This window comes from Amphibalanus amphitrite, unplaced genomic scaffold (assembly GCF_019059575.1).
Source record: "Amphibalanus amphitrite isolate SeventyFive unplaced genomic scaffold, NRLGWU_Aamphi_draft 000029F_arrow, whole genome shotgun sequence".
In the NCBI taxonomy this organism is placed as follows: domain Eukaryota; kingdom Metazoa; phylum Arthropoda; class Thecostraca; order Balanomorpha; family Balanidae; genus Amphibalanus; species Amphibalanus amphitrite.
In genome coordinates this window covers 1,568,519-1,586,662 of record NW_024881525.1, presented here as the reverse complement: position 1 = coordinate 1,586,662, position 18,144 = coordinate 1,568,519, and the positions used below count along the sequence as shown (strand labels likewise).

At 52.0% G+C, this 18,144-nt stretch overlaps 1 protein-coding gene across 1 annotated transcript in view; it reads left to right on the top strand.

Moving 5' to 3' along the window:
• Positions 1-18,144, top strand: part of LOC122366020 — a 74,045-nt gene that overhangs the window by 10,641 nt on the left and 45,260 nt on the right. Inside the window, exon 2 of the mRNA XM_043337762.1 lies at positions 16,932-16,968. The gene's annotated coding sequence lies outside the window, so the exon portion shown is untranslated. The remainder of the gene's footprint in view (positions 1-16,931; positions 16,969-18,144) is intronic.

The following is an 18,144-nucleotide window of genomic DNA, read 5'->3' as shown; positions in this document are numbered from 1 at the left end:
CGCGACGGCGGCAGTGGCGGCGCGGAGGCGCGGCGCATCCGACAGCGGCTTCTGCGAACTGCTTATCTTTCCCCGGCCCGGCGTGCTGCCGGATGGAGGGACACCGGTCCTGGTGCAGCCGTTCTCACGAGGTCGGCTCCTGCACATGACTGTCGTCGAGCTGCCGCGCCCATGTGAAATCGTCACGAGCCACTGGCTGTGAATGACGGCAAGTTGGTGCTCACAGAACGCTAGAAACGGTGCGATTGTCGAGTGGCTTGTGATGGCGCGTGTTCCACGTCGACCTCAGGGATGTCCCCACCTGACCAGAAAGCGCCGTGACACCGGCTAACAGGGCGCATTAGCCCCGTGTCGACACCCCGCGGTGCACGACACCCGCGACGCCACGGGGAGCGACCGCCGACACCGGGCACGTGGCGCGACTGAGCGGTGGAGCGCCGCCACGGCCCGGGTGGCGACAGGGGTGGCACGGGTGGCGACAGAGACGGTGACAGAGGTGGCACGGACGGCGGTAAATGGCCTGAGACGGCGACAGATGGACAGAGACGGCGTGTAATGGACAGAGACGACGGCAGAAACGACAACAGAGATGACACGGACGGCGACAGATGGACAGAGACGGCGACAGAGATGGCACGGACGGCGACAGAAGGAGAGAGACGGCGACAGAGATGACACGGACGGCGACAGATGAACAGACAGCGACAGAGGTGGCACGGACGGCGACAGGAGAGAGACGGCGACATAGATGACGCGGGTGGCGACAGTAATGGACAGAGACGGCGACAGAGGTGTCATAGACGGCGACAGAAGGAGAGAGACGGCGACAGAGATGACGTGGGTGGCGACAGGTGTGGACAGAGACGGCGACAGAAATGAAACATATATGGCATAAGTCATTCAAAACGCTAGACTGGGCTCCATAGGGATGGTTTTATCACGGAAATGTAAGGAATAATTGGCCAGAGAAACGAATGTCCTGACCAGATAGACAAATGGCAAATGCTCGAGGACAGTCGCATCTGGCGGAAATTAGGTCGATTAACGAATGTCTGTCGTGGTCACTGAGACACTCTACCGCATCACAGAGCTGCTAATAGGGCGGCCATAGAAGCCCTGGACTCTGGCGCTAAAACACAAATGACCTCCAATAAACCCCGGCCGGAAACTCCCGGCAGTGACGCAAAAGCGGCTTCAAACGTCAGCCCAGGTCAATTACATTGGCCGACCCGACTCGTTTCGCCATCCGATAGACCTGAGTAGTGATTTCCAACCACAAACTTTGCCAAGCATCGCTGTCTGTTTAGCAGGCGTTGCCGTTTGGCGGTGGTCGACAAACACTGAGCAGGCTCTCGGCCATTCACCGGTGAGGGAGGGACGACGTGACTGGTTCGTCACTCCCGGTTCCCTCTGCAGAGCTGGGGTCACATGAAGGGAAGCCGCCGACCGAGCCGCCACCCTCGCCGGCGCCCATGGCACTCAGCGCACGTCTCACCGGCAGTCTCGCGGCGCCGTATAGGTGTGCACGGTGCACCCGTGATCGTGCACTGTGCATGCCCGTTCTCTGACGCCTCGGCGCCGCCCGTCGGGTCGCACCAGTCACGATGGGGAGAGGAGAGGGACGAGGCGCGGTCAGTCTGTAATACCAGACCAAGCCCGGCTGGTCAAGGCCAGGTGCGGCCAGAGATAGGTGGAGCAGGCTGCACTGATTGCAGTGGCATTAAATACGTACTGGAGCGTCACGAGGTGTTTTGGATTGAAAGCAACTTGAAGGTGAAGGACTGTTGTAAGTGGCTGTAGACCTAGCACCTTTGAAGGATGGTGGGAAGGTGTGTAGGTAAAAGGCGTGAGTTTATCAGATAAATCTGTTCTTTGCAAAACAAGCCTTACTCAGAAACATGTCGGCCGATAAAGAAGGCCAACGGTAAATGTATATCATATGGTGTTACCTCATGTTACCTTGTATTTCTTCAGGAAGGAACAAATATCGAGTGATTTTATTTTCAGCATATACTCATGATGAACTTTGGTATTTACGCAGCTGTATATAGGTATGCAATGTGTGCTTACCGAATTAAAAGCAGTATGCGCCATTTGTGAACGCACGAGTGTATAGTACGAGGCTCGTCAGATGACGCACGAGGTCCAAGTGGATACTTGGACCTCGTGCGTCCTTCGATCATGAAAACCGACGTTGGTCGCGAAGGATTTTCCCACGACGCTTCTGTGGCGACAATCTCCGGTATACTATCAAGTCAATGTTATGCGGCTTAAACTATTTATGGACACAGGTTAGATTTAATGATCCAATTGCCTAACTGAAATAAATCTGTCAGACGCTGGTAGCAGATAATACACTAGAGCGGGCGTGCGCACATCGAGCCCACGTCCTCCAATCTCCAAGGTGGCACAAGACCTGTGCTGTAAATTTGTCAGAGTGCTATGATCAGTATCAATAACTAATCGTAGATGGCGTGCCAGGATATAAATTGATTGTAATGTGTCAGTAAATGATAGTGAAAATTGAATCGACGATGGCCATTTTCGAACAAATTTGGTATGCATTAAATCAATGTTGAAAAATTGCGGTTGTACAATGTATACGCGCATTCTAGCTTCATAAAGATCAAATCTGTCGTGTACGCCTTTCGTTGTTATGCTAATTCAAAGACTATTTCATACTCTGATTTGCATGTAGCCCAGCATGTGCTGGCGCTCTCCCTGATATTGGATACAAGCTAATACATACACATAACCTGTACTATGCTCTAATACGGTCAATGTGACCCAGTCATATCAGATGCCAGGGACCCACGTGGGTATACAGTACACACCAAGACAGTTAGGATGTTCCTAAATTTAGGACCATCAGGAATGTGAGTGACAGTCACCGTATCGTCAGTAGAGCGTGTTATGTAGTTGGGACTTTAACTATTAGTATGTGCTAATTTAACTATTAGTATGAAGTCATTTAGCATGTGCTAAATTTGTGCGCCCAAAGTATAGAATTCGACGCAAATCTATGTTCCAAAATGCCCCTCCCTATGCGTCGTTGCGCTATAAGGAAAGATGCACCTTCCTGCTAAAATTGGATCACTTTTATTGTAATGCAAGCAAACGGCAAAGTTACATTAGCTTGTGCGCCATGTGCCAGTGTCAGATACCTTTACAATTAAAATCGTTCCCCCTTTCCGTCATGGGGGTCGATGGCGATATGTGAACTTGGTTGATGTCCGCGACGAGCGTTTCCCACTTCCGCTCTTGCTTGGACGAGGACAGCTCGGACGAGCCACGTGGCCTTGTCTGTTCTTGACCACTTGACAAGTCAACATATCTTCTGCTCGTTTCCCTTACCAAGCAAGGTGGTGAATAGCACCTGTGTTTTACGCCCTGTGTGCTGAATCTGCCATGACGTGCTACCATGTGCCGGGACGTCCCTATAGCCATACCCTACCTCGCCGTGTCGGTGATTCCGAGCCGGGTTCCAGCGTCCCAGCGCCGTCCGCATGCCTGCGCCGCTCGCTCATGTCGGCGCGGCACCCGCCGCCCCACTGGATGCACGTTAAATGTCACTAATTGGCGCTCGGCCAGCGGCGTGCGGTGCCTATCAGATCGGCGCCGCATTCCCAGTGTGAGTTAACAACCATTTTATGTTGTCATTAGCGACGGCGCGCAGGGCATGATTTATCCCCGGGCGCGTGGCGAAACTGGGCGGCCGGAGAGAGAGGGGGGAGAGAACTGGGCTGAGGACACGGCGACAGGACACGAGGACACGAGGACGAGAGGACAGCCGCCCGCGCGCGGCCCACCTGTCTGGGACAGGTGCTGGCCGCGTCGTCGGGCGGCGGCCGGACGCGATCGCTCCATCCGGCGAGCAGGTTCGTGGAACGGGTCGGGCGGCGCGCTCTCGGCGCCGAGTCCGACTCGAATTCACATACCAGTCCGGTGTCGAGCCGAGCGAACACCAAGGCAAACAGGCACCACTGCCAATGCCGGCCGGCCGCCGCGGCCCGGAGCCGCCCCCGGCTGTGGGTCGCCGCGACAGGTGCCCCAGCAGATAACTGTTATCTTTTTGGTATTTGTTTGATAGACAGGCGCGTAACCACCACTGGGGACACTGGGGACCGGTCCCCAGTAGCTTTTGGGTTACTGGGGACCGTCCCCAGTAAAACCGACGGCTTCCTCAATTTTAGCGAAATATTGTCTCTAAATCGACGTGAAGAGTAATATGTAGTCAACGACTCAACGGAAGACAAAACTATGGATGTTTTGTTTAGCCAGCGCCCGGGTGAACCTCTCAGCCAACTTCGTGATGGTGGTGGTGGTGGGGGGGGGGGGGCTTTTTGCCACACCATATTATCTCGGAAAGTAAGCAAGCTAGAAAGACGCGGTAAAATGCAACAGATAGCTCGCTACAGTGTCTTTCAGAATTACCTATGCCATTTTTGATCAGGTCATCGCTAAAGTCATTGGAGGTCACCAAATGTAAAATTTTCACGAACTTTTGTTCCCAATTTTGACAACTTTTCACAAATCGGCTCATAAGTCAGAAACCAATAGAGCTGCAGTGCTGCGGGAAAGCGCATTCGATGGCTTTTTCAAAGGCCTTTCTGAGTAATGTTCTCAGATATGACATAAGGTCAACGGTTTAGCTTCCAGGCTGGCGTTTTTGCGGAAAAGGTTTTTGTATCATAACTTTGGGACTACAATCTTGTATGACGCTGATTTTACCGGCATCGCGTTTGTCTCGTCGAGACGCATCGAATAAACTATAAGTTGACCTGTAAAGGTCAACTTCAAAATTTGACCCCTGGTCCAGGTCACGGAAAAGGTCATGTTGCAAGTCATTTGATTGGTATATGTTGAGCTGAACACGTTCATGGTATTTGCAGCGCTCTAGCATGTTTCTATCTAAAGTTGTGGAAAAAACTGTTGGAGATGATTCATGACCTGAGATGAGCTGAGGGGCATAGAGGGGTCACAGGTGCAATTTTCCGGTTCAGTGTGTCATGTTTACCTGTGTCACGGTGTTTGAATGTGTTTTCGTCCAAAAGAAGAGCAGTACAATTTTCTCCCAATGACTTATAATGGAGAGGTCGTAAAATTGACCTGACATTAGGTCACCGATGTGAAAACTTTGAGATATATGAATTGTTCATACTGATATCCTCATGCAAAAGCCCGAGTTTCAAACTTCTGGGATTTAAACTGTAGGAATGACAGAGTCACAAAGTTTTTGAGAGGCATGGTTACTTTACTGACCTGGTGACCTGACCTTAGGTGACTTCACCGTTCCGTGCTTCCGTCCTCAGGATACTGAAATCCTTCTCCTCCACGCCGCAACCCCCCTCCGGGCTGGACAGGCAACTTTATCTCATGCGGGCTACTCCCTTGGAGCGGCACCGCTGCTCCCGAGGGAGCGCACCCCGTAGCCGGGTGCAGTGAGTGCCTTGGGGCTGGGTGGCCTGTCCTCTGGACGGTTTCAGCCCCGGCGACTCACTAGGGTGCCTGCCCAGACCAATGTCTCCCCCTATATCCTATCATCCTCCCGGCTCTGAAATGGTCTTATTGGACCGAAAGGGCCTAACCCAACAAAACAAACAAAAAAATTAGGTGACTTGGGGTCAAAATTTTCAAACACGATGCGAAATTGAGGTATCATAAGCCATACCAAGTTTCGCAGCGGTATGCGCCGCGGTTTTCCTTACACGCGCAACAAACAACTGGCAGGTGTGGCCAAAAACGCCTCCCCCACCCCACACACACACACTCGGGCGAAGGCTGATCCGGAAAAAAAATATTCGTGGCCCTCCATGTGGTCCCCAGTAACTTCAGACTCGTGGTTACGCGCCTGTTGATAGAGTGTCACTTAATTAACTGGATATATAAGGCTGTATTTTAGAATGGCGTTACACGTGGCCAGGAAACCAGTTAGATACAAAACCTTAGCTCTGACCCTGACTAAAAAAGTTGCTGTCGCGTTCAGCCAACATTTTCTAGATATCGATGACACCAACTCGGTAAGCTTAGGTATGTGTGTGAATTGTGGTCAGTTCAAATTAGAGGTGGCAAAAGATGAAAATTTTGGGAACCAGACTCGAACCAGACCCGGCTGAACATTTCTGGAACCAGTCGGACCCGGTCTTAGTTGGAACCGGAACCAGTTGGACCCGTTCCCCAAAAGTCAATTAATACAAACTACTTGTAGGAATCATTAGTTGCATCATGTAAAACAGTATATTTCCCACTGGGAATTAGAGATGTCAATCGGATACCAACTTTTTGGTATACCGATACCAAACCGATACCAACTTGGTATTTGGTATTTCAATCCTAATGTGTTTGGTATTTTGTTGGTATCATGAACGCTTACCAATGTATAAGAGGCTAAGAAATTGGTAAATAGTTGGTATTTCCCTCATCTTTCAAAGTTGGTTCGGTTTCGGTATTTCCCCACGGTTTTGGTTGGTATTTGGTTTGGTATCGGTATTCCGATTTTCTGTAATTGACATCACTACTGGGAATACTCATGAGCTATTGTGTGCAAAGAAACATTCACTTAATTCCCTTCATATTTTGTAATAATGTGTAGTGTGCAAGATGTATAGTTTATGGTAGGACCCGGTTGGACAATGGACCCGTCAGAAAAATTTCCAGGAACCGGTCTGGACCCATATGGGTCCAGACTGGTTCTTTGGACCGGGTCCTCGGGTCCACAATTTGCCACCTCTAGTTCAAATGCGAGGCTTTATATCACGTAAAGGAAAATTGATAAATGTTGCGAGCTTTGGACAACGGTATCAGTATTTCATATTCATGACGTTTTTTTCTATTTCGATGATGAGGAAAGCGTTCATGCTCTCATGCCATTTCTGTTGAAGTTCGAGGCAAATCTGAACATGGGCCTCTAGTCCCTACGAAAGTAACTGATACAGCTTCGAACGTATTCGCTGAGCACTGTTCTCCTAAATCTGCTATCTATCTGTGTTAAAAAATGCATGTTCAATTTAAATCACCCCATCATTGAGAACCTGATTTGGTTCCCTGATGAGGGCCCTCCTTTTTAGAGACAAATGCTTACTTAATAACTAAATTCTTCAGAGATTTATATAATTTGCTATCAGCACCGTAGGCAGCAAAGACAGCATCTCACGTTGCTTTAGGCACTGTTTGTTCCGTGTCACCTGGAGGGATGGTGGTCATCAACAGACCCGCCCTCTTTCTACAGTGGCTGGTTATTGTTATGCAGCATCCGTGAGCTGCCGATGGACTCTCGTTTCCCCACAACACCTCCTTTGTTCTCAGCTGAATGGGCTGTATTAGCCACCATGCCGTGACGTGCTGACTGTACAGTAATCAGTCGTTCCGTAATTAGTCCAGCCAATCACTGGTGTCAGTCGCGCTTCTCTGTCATCTCTCAAAACACCTTGCCGGTCGCCAGTGTATTCTATGAGCAGTGAAGTATGATTAGAGACGACTGTGGCGCAGCGCTTTCCTCTGTCACTCGATATCCGGTCCCGTTACCCGACCTGTCGTTATACCCTCAGGTCACCGCGGCTTCATCTCATTCACCACATTTATGACCACCGAATCTCGTCCAATACTGAGTGTGGAGGATTTTAGACCAGTCTCTAAAGAACCGGTTGTCTGGACGGCTTTCATTCTATACCGTTCTCGCTGTCACCGCGGGTCGCAGGTGGTTCTGAAAACAGACAGCTCCATAAGTGCCCTCCACACACGCCCACTGACTACCCAGCTGTGGCGCGACGACTCACACGTCAACCGCCGCTGTTTTTAATTGTCTCGGCGTGATTAACACGGGCGGGTTGTAGGCGTTAGCCGACCTACGCCAACGCTAGCCGATTGGGCACGAAAACCTGTCGGCTTCTCTAGCCTTCGCCGTAACGACGTAATTTGTTACGAACCTGACTGACGTCACCGCGTGACAGTGACAGTCACACAGACACACAGATGACAGTCGTTCGCATTGGGCATGACAGTCATTAGCCACCCATCAGTCGCTGACAGTGGCGTCAACAGTCATCAAACCGTCACCCGGCGGTCGCTGACAGTGGTGTCAACAGTCATCAAACCGTCACCCGGCGGTCGCTGACAGTGGCGTCAACAGTCATCAAACCGTCACCCGGCGGTCGCTGACAGTGGTGTCAACAGTCATCAAACCGTCATCCGGCGGCCACTGACAGTGGTGTCAACAGTCATCAAACCGTCACCCGGCGGTCGCTGACAGTGGTGTCAACAGTCAGGCAAACCGTCACCCGGCGGTCACTGACAGTGGTGTCAACAGTCATCAAACCGTCTCCCGGCGGTCGCTGACAGTGGTGTCAACAGTCATCAAACCGTCACCCGGCGGTCGCTGACAGTGGTGTCAACAGTCATCAAATCGTCACCCGGCGGTCGCTGACAGTGGTGTCAACAGTCATCAAACCGTCACCCGGCGGTCGCTGACAGTGGCCTCAACAGTCATCAAACCGTCACCCGGCGGTCGCTGACAGTGGTGTCAACAGTCATCAAACCGTCACCCGGCGGTCGCTGACAGTGGTGTCAACAGTCATCAAACCGTCACCCGGTGGTCGCTGACAGTGGTGTCAACAGTCATCAAACCGTCACCCGGCGGTCGCTGACAGTGGTGTCAACAGTCATCAAACCGTCACCCGGCGGTCGCTGACAGTGGTGTCAACAGTCATCAAACCGTCACCCGGCGGTCGCTGACAGTGGTGTCAACAGTTATCAAATCGTCACCCGGCGGTCGCTGACAGTGGCGTCAACAGTCATCAAACCGTCACCCGGCGGTCGCTGACAGTGGTGTCAACAGGCATCAGGCCGCGCCTGTGACCCGGCCGGCGACACTCGCTCCGTCAGCCGGTTATCGGCAGTGACATCGGCCACTTCTTGTCGCCGCTCATTAGCAGCTGCCTATGATGTGGGGCCGCTCGGTCATTTATTCTGGACGGACGTTTTGTAACTGTGGCTTTTACGGTCTGTAAACTGCCGCTTGGCTCAGGGCTGGTTTGTCGGTCAGATACTAGGCCGTGCTCTAGTGATAATTACATTTAATTGGGCAGCTTACGAAGTGATTTGGTTATTCATCCTTCTTTGTTGACTTACTATAGAAAATTTGACCTTGATTTTGAATACATTTCATTTTATCCATTTTTAACTTATCGCCCTACATATATTCTGAAGCTCACTCTTCCGATGACTAAATACATGAATGGATGAGCGATGGAGAACTTGTTAATCACTCATTAAAATACCCACAGTAGCGGTAATAGATTCGGATGGTATGTGACCGGTCTTCCTTTCCTCGAACACATTATGTCGGCATGATTTCTTCCGGGTGATTTATATATGGCGCAGATAACAGGTCCTAGGTGAAGACAACGTCATGGGACTGACTCTAAAGTAGTTATTTTTGGCTGTTTTGGCATAGTTTTACTGTTTAATGGGAGGTAAAGAAACTACGATGAGTCCACCTGACAAGGAAGCATTCTCTCTCTCTCTCTCTCTCTCTCTCTCTCTCTCTCTCTCTCTCTCTCTCTCTCTCTCTCTCTCTCTCTCTCTCTCTCTCTCTCTCTCTCTCTCTCTCTCTCTCTCTCTCTCTCTCTCTCCCTCTCTCTCTCCCCCTCTCTCTCTCTCTCCCTCTCTCTCTCTCTCTCTCTCTCTCTCTCTCTCTCTCTCTCTCTCTCTCTCTCTCTCTCCGCTCTTCTCTCGCCATTCCGTCGTCTCGACGATCGTTTTAAACAAACACAGACGGCCGGTATACGGGCCTGCGGCTGACTGAGTCGGTCTCTATAGTTAGACGAAGACTACACACCCGGCCGACTCGGGGCTAACACATGGAGGCGGCGCTGTAATCATTTACCCGGGCTCTGCTTATACCCGCCGCAACTGGTTAAACAGTGAGCTCTGCCTGCCGTCGCTACCAGGGCCGAAGACCAGGGCGAGGGGCGATGGGAGGCTGAGGTTTGAGAAAGGCGCTTCAGAGACATCTCAAGCCAGCCAACAGCAGAGATGAGAGACAACGTTTAGCCAGCTTTCCCCGGAGACATACGTGCCGATGATTTGACCCACTTAGAGCATGTTTGCGAGGTGGTGCCAAAATAAATAGTCCATCTTACGTGAAGATGTGTGCTCTTCGGAGGCGCTGGGTGGCCCCTGATTTGCCATTGTGTGTACGGCTTCCCACAGATGCAGGTGCTTCGTCATGTAATTATGGCACCAAGCAAACCCTCCGTTGAGAGGAGTGAATGCTCTCATTTCTGATGTTTACGTTTCTCCTTTGACTACTGTCTCCTTTTTGGTCGGCTTTGGTGTAAGTGGATACTCTCTCTACTTACCCGTTACTACTGCCTTTTGGGCGGCGATGTGACGTCATGCGGCATTATGACGCCACACCGCCTGGGCTGCCATATCGGGGCGTTCGTGAACTGGTTCTTGTCGTGTTAGCGCTGACCGCCCGGCTGAACACATCTTCAGAGAGCTGTCCTCGGGAACACAGCTTGTCAGCAAAACTGACACCGGCTGACACACATGGAACATGACAGCCACGGCTCGCGCCGCATAGTAATAGCCGACGTGCGCCATATTTGCCACAGCCGGTCCGGTGCGCCGTATTTGGCGGCTGTACGGACGAGGCAAGAGCCTTCGTGTGGCTGTCGCCAACTGGAGCACCCCGCCCGCCACCCTCGCTGTTGACGCCTTCACCGCCTTCTCTTGCGATGCTTCGCCCTAATTTGCATGTCGAGCGGGAGGAATAAGTCAGATGTCGTGTCGATGGTGAGAGGCCTGTCTCATGGCATGGTCTCATTATGGTCTGTCGGGTCATCTCGGTCAGATGTACCCAAGATGCACCACGACTGGTCTTAGCGGGTTGTCCTGGCCGGTTTCTGGCGGTGTATTTCAGGGTTGCGTTATAGTACCAATATTATTTTGTAACACATTTTATGATCCCATCAGAAGAACCGCTTTCGACCCGTTATGATCTTTTGGAAGAACTTACGGAGAGTGTTGAGTGTCTCACGTATAAATTACCGTATTGTTCTTCCAAATGAGTTGAAAGTGGTCCTACTTGATGCCTCTATTCTTATGGACGTAGATATTAGGTTCCGACAGGCCCTATCGGCCTACTTGACCCGCAGCTTTTGCAAAAAAGAAAAAGAAAAGAAAAACAAATTTGTGGCGTCCTGTGCGGTTTGGATTCATGTACGGTTCGGTGATAATGATATAGCTTTTGATTGTGTCAGGCATCAAGGCATCAAGGGAATGTTTTTTTGCGCGACCTATGACGTCCAGTGCTGATGACAGATTGCTTGTAATAGGAAAAAAGCACGTTCAGAAGTGATAGATCAAAACGACAAACCATTTGGACTCATGGTCGCGGTACCGATTTATGCTGTCAATGGTGGCTAGCTTCACTCGCAAGTCGTAAAGAATTAAAGATCGAACTGTTTTCCTGCTCAGTGAGCATTCCTTTGGCTCATGATGATAGACCTAACAGCAGGTAACCTCACGCCGTCCCATCTGCTGCATTGCTTTACAAATTTAGTCTCATGACAGCGTGAATCGACATGCTCTACATGATAAACGATACATGCTCCGCATAATTATGTGATTATGTGGCGATTTGAAAGTCATTGGTGCTTTGAAAGATGTAGTTTAAGTGCCGATTCATATTTAGAAGAGTCCTACGTTACCATGCTCCCTAACTCAGGCTGCATTCGTTCCTACTCTATTGACGTGTCATTCGTGATAATTTTTATAGCTTTATCCTCCTCTTTTTACGAATTTTCTTCTCAAGTCTGCATTTCAGCGCCAAACACGCAATGCAGCTAACCTGTCATGTGAAGTATCGACGGCTGAATCTCATTCTCCAACCATTGGTTAGGTCATCAGTACCAACCTTCCCGAGGATGCACGTCATATCCGAGGTGCGGCTGTTCTCATGTGTTTTTCCATGGTGTTGTGACTGTGATCGCCGTTCTGGGAAGCGAATTCTTAGGTAGCTACTACACTCATCTCGTCTTTTCTTAGTGTGGTTGGAAAGGACACATGGTGGCAATACCTGGTAACGTTATTTGTCATAATGACGATTGGCTAATTTTATACGGTTTGGAATGTGGCGTATATGCTCCTCCCTTTGACATAATCCGTCTTTTTGGAATAGGCATTATTGTTGTAATCGTCTTATGGCCACGGTGAACTTGTAGATATGTGTTGTCTTATGCAAACAAGGCTTATGCTCAGCTCAGTTCTATACCAGCCCAACCAGAATGTGCGTAGCTAAACGAGTTTCACGCGCATAATGCATTTGCATCTCATACGTGGGTAAGGCACTTTATGTCATGTCAATTAAATCATATCGCGATTTTTGTCATTCGTATCAGCGCTTAAGCAGGGTTTCAATCACTGGTTACGACAATGGATATGACAGGTTATGCGTGCGCACGTCGTGACATTTATAATCGTTTGAACACACCGATGACCGGCGCGGCGACCGCCGGTTTTCCGCATATACTTGAGTGCTGACTACGTTCGACAAAGGCTCAATCGGAGCGGCCTCCGATTCATATCTGCATCGATTTGCATGCAAACTTCGCAGTAGCACTAAAGGGCACAGGAGTTCGCGGTAGCCTGAAGAATTTTCTCCGCCCTAACGACTCAAACTCCGCGGACGTAAAAGTGTTGGACGGTGGTAGTATCGGCCTGCATTCGTTTATGAGTCGGCAATATCAAACCCGCAACGGACGTGTTCATTAACGAATGACGGCGCTTAATGAGTTGCTTCGACTGCAAAAATTGATCCGAAGAAGCGATGCAGAACTGGAGACGTGAACGGCGGTGCTGACACATTCAGAGGGTGCTCCTTGAATTGAATCTCCTTATCTTCCCGGCGGCGGCGCGGCGGTGTCCTGTGCCGCGCCGGCACCCGTGCACGAGCCGACTTCCTGTGCACGCGCCGTGCACCGTGCTGACGGCGGTGCAGTGCACACTTGGCCGCGGTGCAGACGGCTGAGCCGACAGGGGGCCGGTGGCCACCCGCACCGGCGCCGCTCCGAACCGCCGCCAGCGTTTGGATCGCACAGCGGGCCTGTCTCTCTCCGGCGCCCCCTGCTGATCGCTGCCACCGCTGCTGCGCTCTGAGAGCTGCCCCCGCTCACCCCTGGGACCGCACCTGGCGTGCACGTGGCCGGTGGGGTCACATTCAGTGCGTCCGGCTGTCACTGAGCCCGGCGGCTGTAGACTGTCACCTTGTCCTGCTGCTGCCGCGACTCCCACACAGCAAGCCACGACATTTACGGGACAGGACCTAGACCTAAATCTGTCGTTCATATTTAAAGCAGCGCACAGGTACGCTATTTTGTCCCCCTTCCAATAACTCGCAACTCTCAGCACTGTTTCCCAAGCCATGCCACTAAAGCCGTCCGCCACTGCTTTTAGCGAGCTGACCGCACATTTCCGCTCAGAGAACGCCTTTGGGACATCCAGTGAAGATAGCTTTGCCACTGCTCCAGCATGCGGCCAGGTCCGGACCATCGCTGCTGTTGCGATGAACGAAGGCTTAGACCCTCAACTGTGGAAGTCGGGAGTGCAAAGTCAACCCGGCCGAGCCTCTCCGGGCACTCGAGGGCACGAGGCACGTCTCGGCTCGGCCGTTCGTGCTCTTCACCACGCCAGCTTTGTTTCACGTCGTGTTCGGCTCGCTGGGTCTGCACAGTTACCAGGCAGACGAGCACTGAGACGGGGCCTCCACACAGCCGGCCAGACGCTATGAAGACATTTGTGAATAAAGACTGTGAAGTTACGGGGTGATAATTTATGCTAATTGGCCGAGTGCGTGCTTGGCGGGCCACAAAGATCGGTACTTGGCGATCCGGCGGGCACTGCTGAGAGTGACTCAAGACCAGACCGCGATTCGGGGCCAGGGCCGCCGGCGCTGTTCAGTCAGAAGTTTTTGCCTTTGAGGGTGAGCCAGAGATGCATACTGAGCCAGGAGTAGCGCACATGCCCTGCGAAAGTCATCAACCAAAAGGGCACACGATTTGCACGTTGATGCACATACGCCCACGCGTCTCACGTGGGCATGGGTGAATCCCCATGCCGCTCGTGCAGTGGAAGCATGCACTGCTATAAGTAAAACGAGATAGTTCAGATAATGCACCTTTCACCCATGGCGATGGCATTCGGGAAAATATGAGGCAATCAAATAACCTCTGTAAAAATGGCGAAGTGGAATGTGCTAGTGCAGCGGCCCGTCGGTGGAGTGGGCCCGTTGGTTGGCTCACTCACATGTGAATGAACTGACACACAGCGAACTGACGAAAGCCATCTGATGCGACTGTTGCTTGACAACCAGCGATATCTTTGGTGTGCTATGTAAAAGCAAATAAAAGCAACTCAAACATAAGTGCTATTTGTGAGACATTTGTAATGTGTGGAGAAGCTGTTTGAACGAGCTATGATCAGTGCTCACACTATACTTATACACAATACGACGGTAAATTCATAAAATATCTTATATGAAGGCATCTGGCCGAACATCTGAATACCGTAAGGTGGGGCTATTTGAGACAGTGGGGCTATTTGAGACAGTATTTAAAATTGTAATAAAATGAAAACCGTTTGATATTCATGCTTAATTTTTTGCTCAGGCGATTCACTGCTCGATTCAGCAACACCCTGAGCAAACATTTCACAAAAATATCAAACGATCTTCATTTTACAGTTATTTTAAATACTGTCTCAAATAGCCCCACTGTCTCAAATAGCCCCACTTTACGGTATCAATTTTCTCTAAGCTAAGCGGGGCGCGCGCCTAATGATTTGCGGCCCATTTCGGAGGCCGGGAGCCCCGGCCGGTGAGCTACTGCACCTGTGTGGTCTGCCGCCGCCGCGGGCCGGCAGTGACTTGCAGCAGACGGTGATTTCCCCAGATCAGCCCCGATAATACCGCCTGGCGCTGTCTGGGTCGGCGCGGCCGGTCTGCCTGCCGCAGACGGAGGGCCTCTCGGGCCTGAGGCAGGTCAGAGCGCCAGAGTATTAGTCCGTTACCGGCACAGTGACTGCCGACCAGCCAAGGGGTCCTATGGCTCCCCGGCGCGGCGGCACGCAGGCACGCTCAGCGTGCGGGGCCCACGCGGGCTGATTCAGGCAGGCGGGGCCGTGGGTCGTCCCGCACCCGACCGCAGCGGCCTCAGACTCTGATACTATCGGCCCGCGCCGAGAGCAGAGCTGCGGCCCGGACGCATCCGGGGCCGCCGCACGGGACTCCGCACGCTCAGCCCGCCCACGGAGCTCAAAGCCTGGTCCCGCTAAATCCATTCCGCCCACTTGCCCTATCAATTTCTGTCCGAATCTCTTCGATTTCAAGGGAGAGTATAACGCAATCTCTGCACTGTGCAAAGATGTGCGAGCTGATGTCGGCTTCGCCGGCGGCGTAGGACCGCTCGCGGAGAGGAGACAACTTCCCTCTCATTTCTGTGTCAAGGAGAGCGGCGGGCCCACGGACCGGCCAACTGACCGACCGACCGACCTCTCCGCCCTTATCAGTCGGATGAGTTACAATGGGATGACATGGGAACCGCGTGACTGTGGGATCGGCGCCGGAGGTGAGCGCCGTGTTGGGCGTCGGGCCAGCCGGGTCTATCACGTCACTTGTCGGGCCGTCACGCGTCGAATCACGGTCCTCTTGGAGGCTATTTGGAGGGCGTCACGCCAGAATACAGCGTGTCGGCCCATGTCACAGCCGTCACAACCATCTAAGTCCTCAGGTGATTTGAGCCTTCACAGCCGTCCAATTCGTCCTGTGATCTGAGCGTGCCGCCCTCGGATCCCGGCCGTTCTCGTCTCACTGCCGCGGACGTTTGTTGTGTGACATGGGGGTGAATGACGCCAAACAAGGGTGCTGAATCGTGGCGAGAGACCATCTGCAGCCCGCCACAGCCCGCCGCAATTCGCGGCGCAGTTCGCCGCAGCTCGCCGCAGTCGGTCGACTGCTTACTCTACTGACTCAGTGACTCGGTTGCGGTGGCTGACTCAGCTGCAGTCGGGCGGGGCGAAGCGACTCGGGTCTCTATTTCCGCCGTGTTTACCTGAGCGCCGCCAAGGTCCGGATTCACCTCCGGCCGCCTCTGCTGCCGTGTCGACTGAGGTCATCGCTGCACGGAGGGGTCGGCCGGCCGCGGAGCCGCCCCGGGGTCGCTCCCACAAGGACCTGAGGTCAGCGGTGATGCGGTCAAGTCATCAGCGCTGTGTCTGACACCTCCCGCACGGCGATAGCCGAGGGAGGGAGTCGATAGTGGGACGCGTCACGGCCAGCACGCGGGGATACAGTTTCTAGAAATATCAGAGGTGTGATCACATCATCGGCTGTGGTATTGCGGACCTGTGGTAGCACCGAAAATCAGAGACGCATCCGACGGCAGCTAGTTTTTCCGAACATTTTCAGTACCTTATAAATACGGGGTTCTGGATTGGTATCGAGTGCGCGCTGCGGCTTGGTATTCTTTGAAGGGCAAACGTGACGTTCGGCTTTTTCAAAAGAGCAATAAAAGTATGTACTGCCAATGACCTGGATTACATTTATTATTGAGCTTTGTAGCTGCAATGAATATTTTAATGCGAGTTGAGTGATGTTCGGTGTATCAATCAGTCCTTGTTTATTTTACGAACGTAGTGCAATGTCTGTGACGTTTTCGTTGCTCTAAAATCCTGGTTGTCACAATTTATGGTCTATTGACAAGCTTGTTGGTGCATTGACAAGGTAGCATTGTAAATTCATTTGATGCTGACGTGATTTTCGTTAATGTGTTTTGCTCTTATAATCTACGAGAAAAGCACGCACTGCCGTAAGAAACCAATCTCAACAGAGAAACTGTTAACAAAACTGACCTGTGTTTCTCTTTTTCCGACAGGAGGCCAGAATCAGACCTAAATACGTGAACGGTGCGAGTAAGTACCTTTCTGGCACGTCTGGTGACTGTGTCTGTGCCTAGACTAGACCCTAGCCGTATGATATGTTTCGTTTTACTCCTGCTGACCTTTTCTCTCCTTGGAATGTCCCGGGACATTCGCTCCTTGGAATGCCCCGAGGCACGTTCAGGCGGCTTCCGTCTGGTCGAGACTGGCCGTTTCGGAAGGCGAGCTGGGTGCCACGCCTCGGGGCGCTGGTTGCTCTAAACTCATACTCGGCGATAATTCATTACAGTAGTTATGTTACTTTTAAGTGTTTCGCAACGCCTTTTCAATTATTTTCAGGTGCAAATTGGCTTATTGTTTATCGCGAGTGTGATTGCTGTGTGAAACTAAGCATATTTTATATCTCCAATGTATTTTGGTAAGAAGAACACCATGATTTACCGTTTAACGCCACTTATTTTCGGGTGTCTTTTTGCAATTACCCTACTTCCAACACTGTCCAGCGAAAAGGCTAGGCCTGAAAAGTTCAAAAAATGTCCACCAAGTTTACGGCACCATGGCGTTCGACATCAAAGTCTCACTATCCCCGTAGTAACACTTGGTGATTCTGATCAGCCGCCTTTTGTCCCACCGGCTATGCAGTGGATCAGCCGGTCGTATGGGGCGGGTTTCCCCACTGGACTGCCGGCTCGGCGGCAGGCCCGACCCAGTGCAGAATGTATGCTAACGAGACGGCGGCAGAAGCAGCGCACCCGATCGGGAGGCGGTCAGGTCGTGCGCCGAACCGACCGCCGAGATTGGTGTATCGGCCCTGTCTCGAGCACCCCGGAGAGGGATGAGCCGTCTCGTCGGTCACCAAACCGGGCGCCCACGCGACGAGACAATGTCGTGGGTGCGGTGCTCTTGTCACAGCGATGAAGGGCAAGGTGTGGTTCGGGGATATGGAAATGCTGGATCGATGAAAGGGGATGATGAAGGACAAACGTGACCGCGCGCCTCCGTCATGAGGCAGATGGCTGTTGGATACGGCCACTCTTACCTCTACTCGCCAGCGCGGTCAATCGTGATGACTGTGGTGGACAGACAGGCGGCAAGAAGGAGGCGCCAGACGAGGAAAGTGGCAACGGCAGCACAGGTCGCTTGAATGAACATTTCCGCGAAGGGGCCCTTTATGTCAGCGAGGCGAAACATGGGGCAAGTTAGGAAACG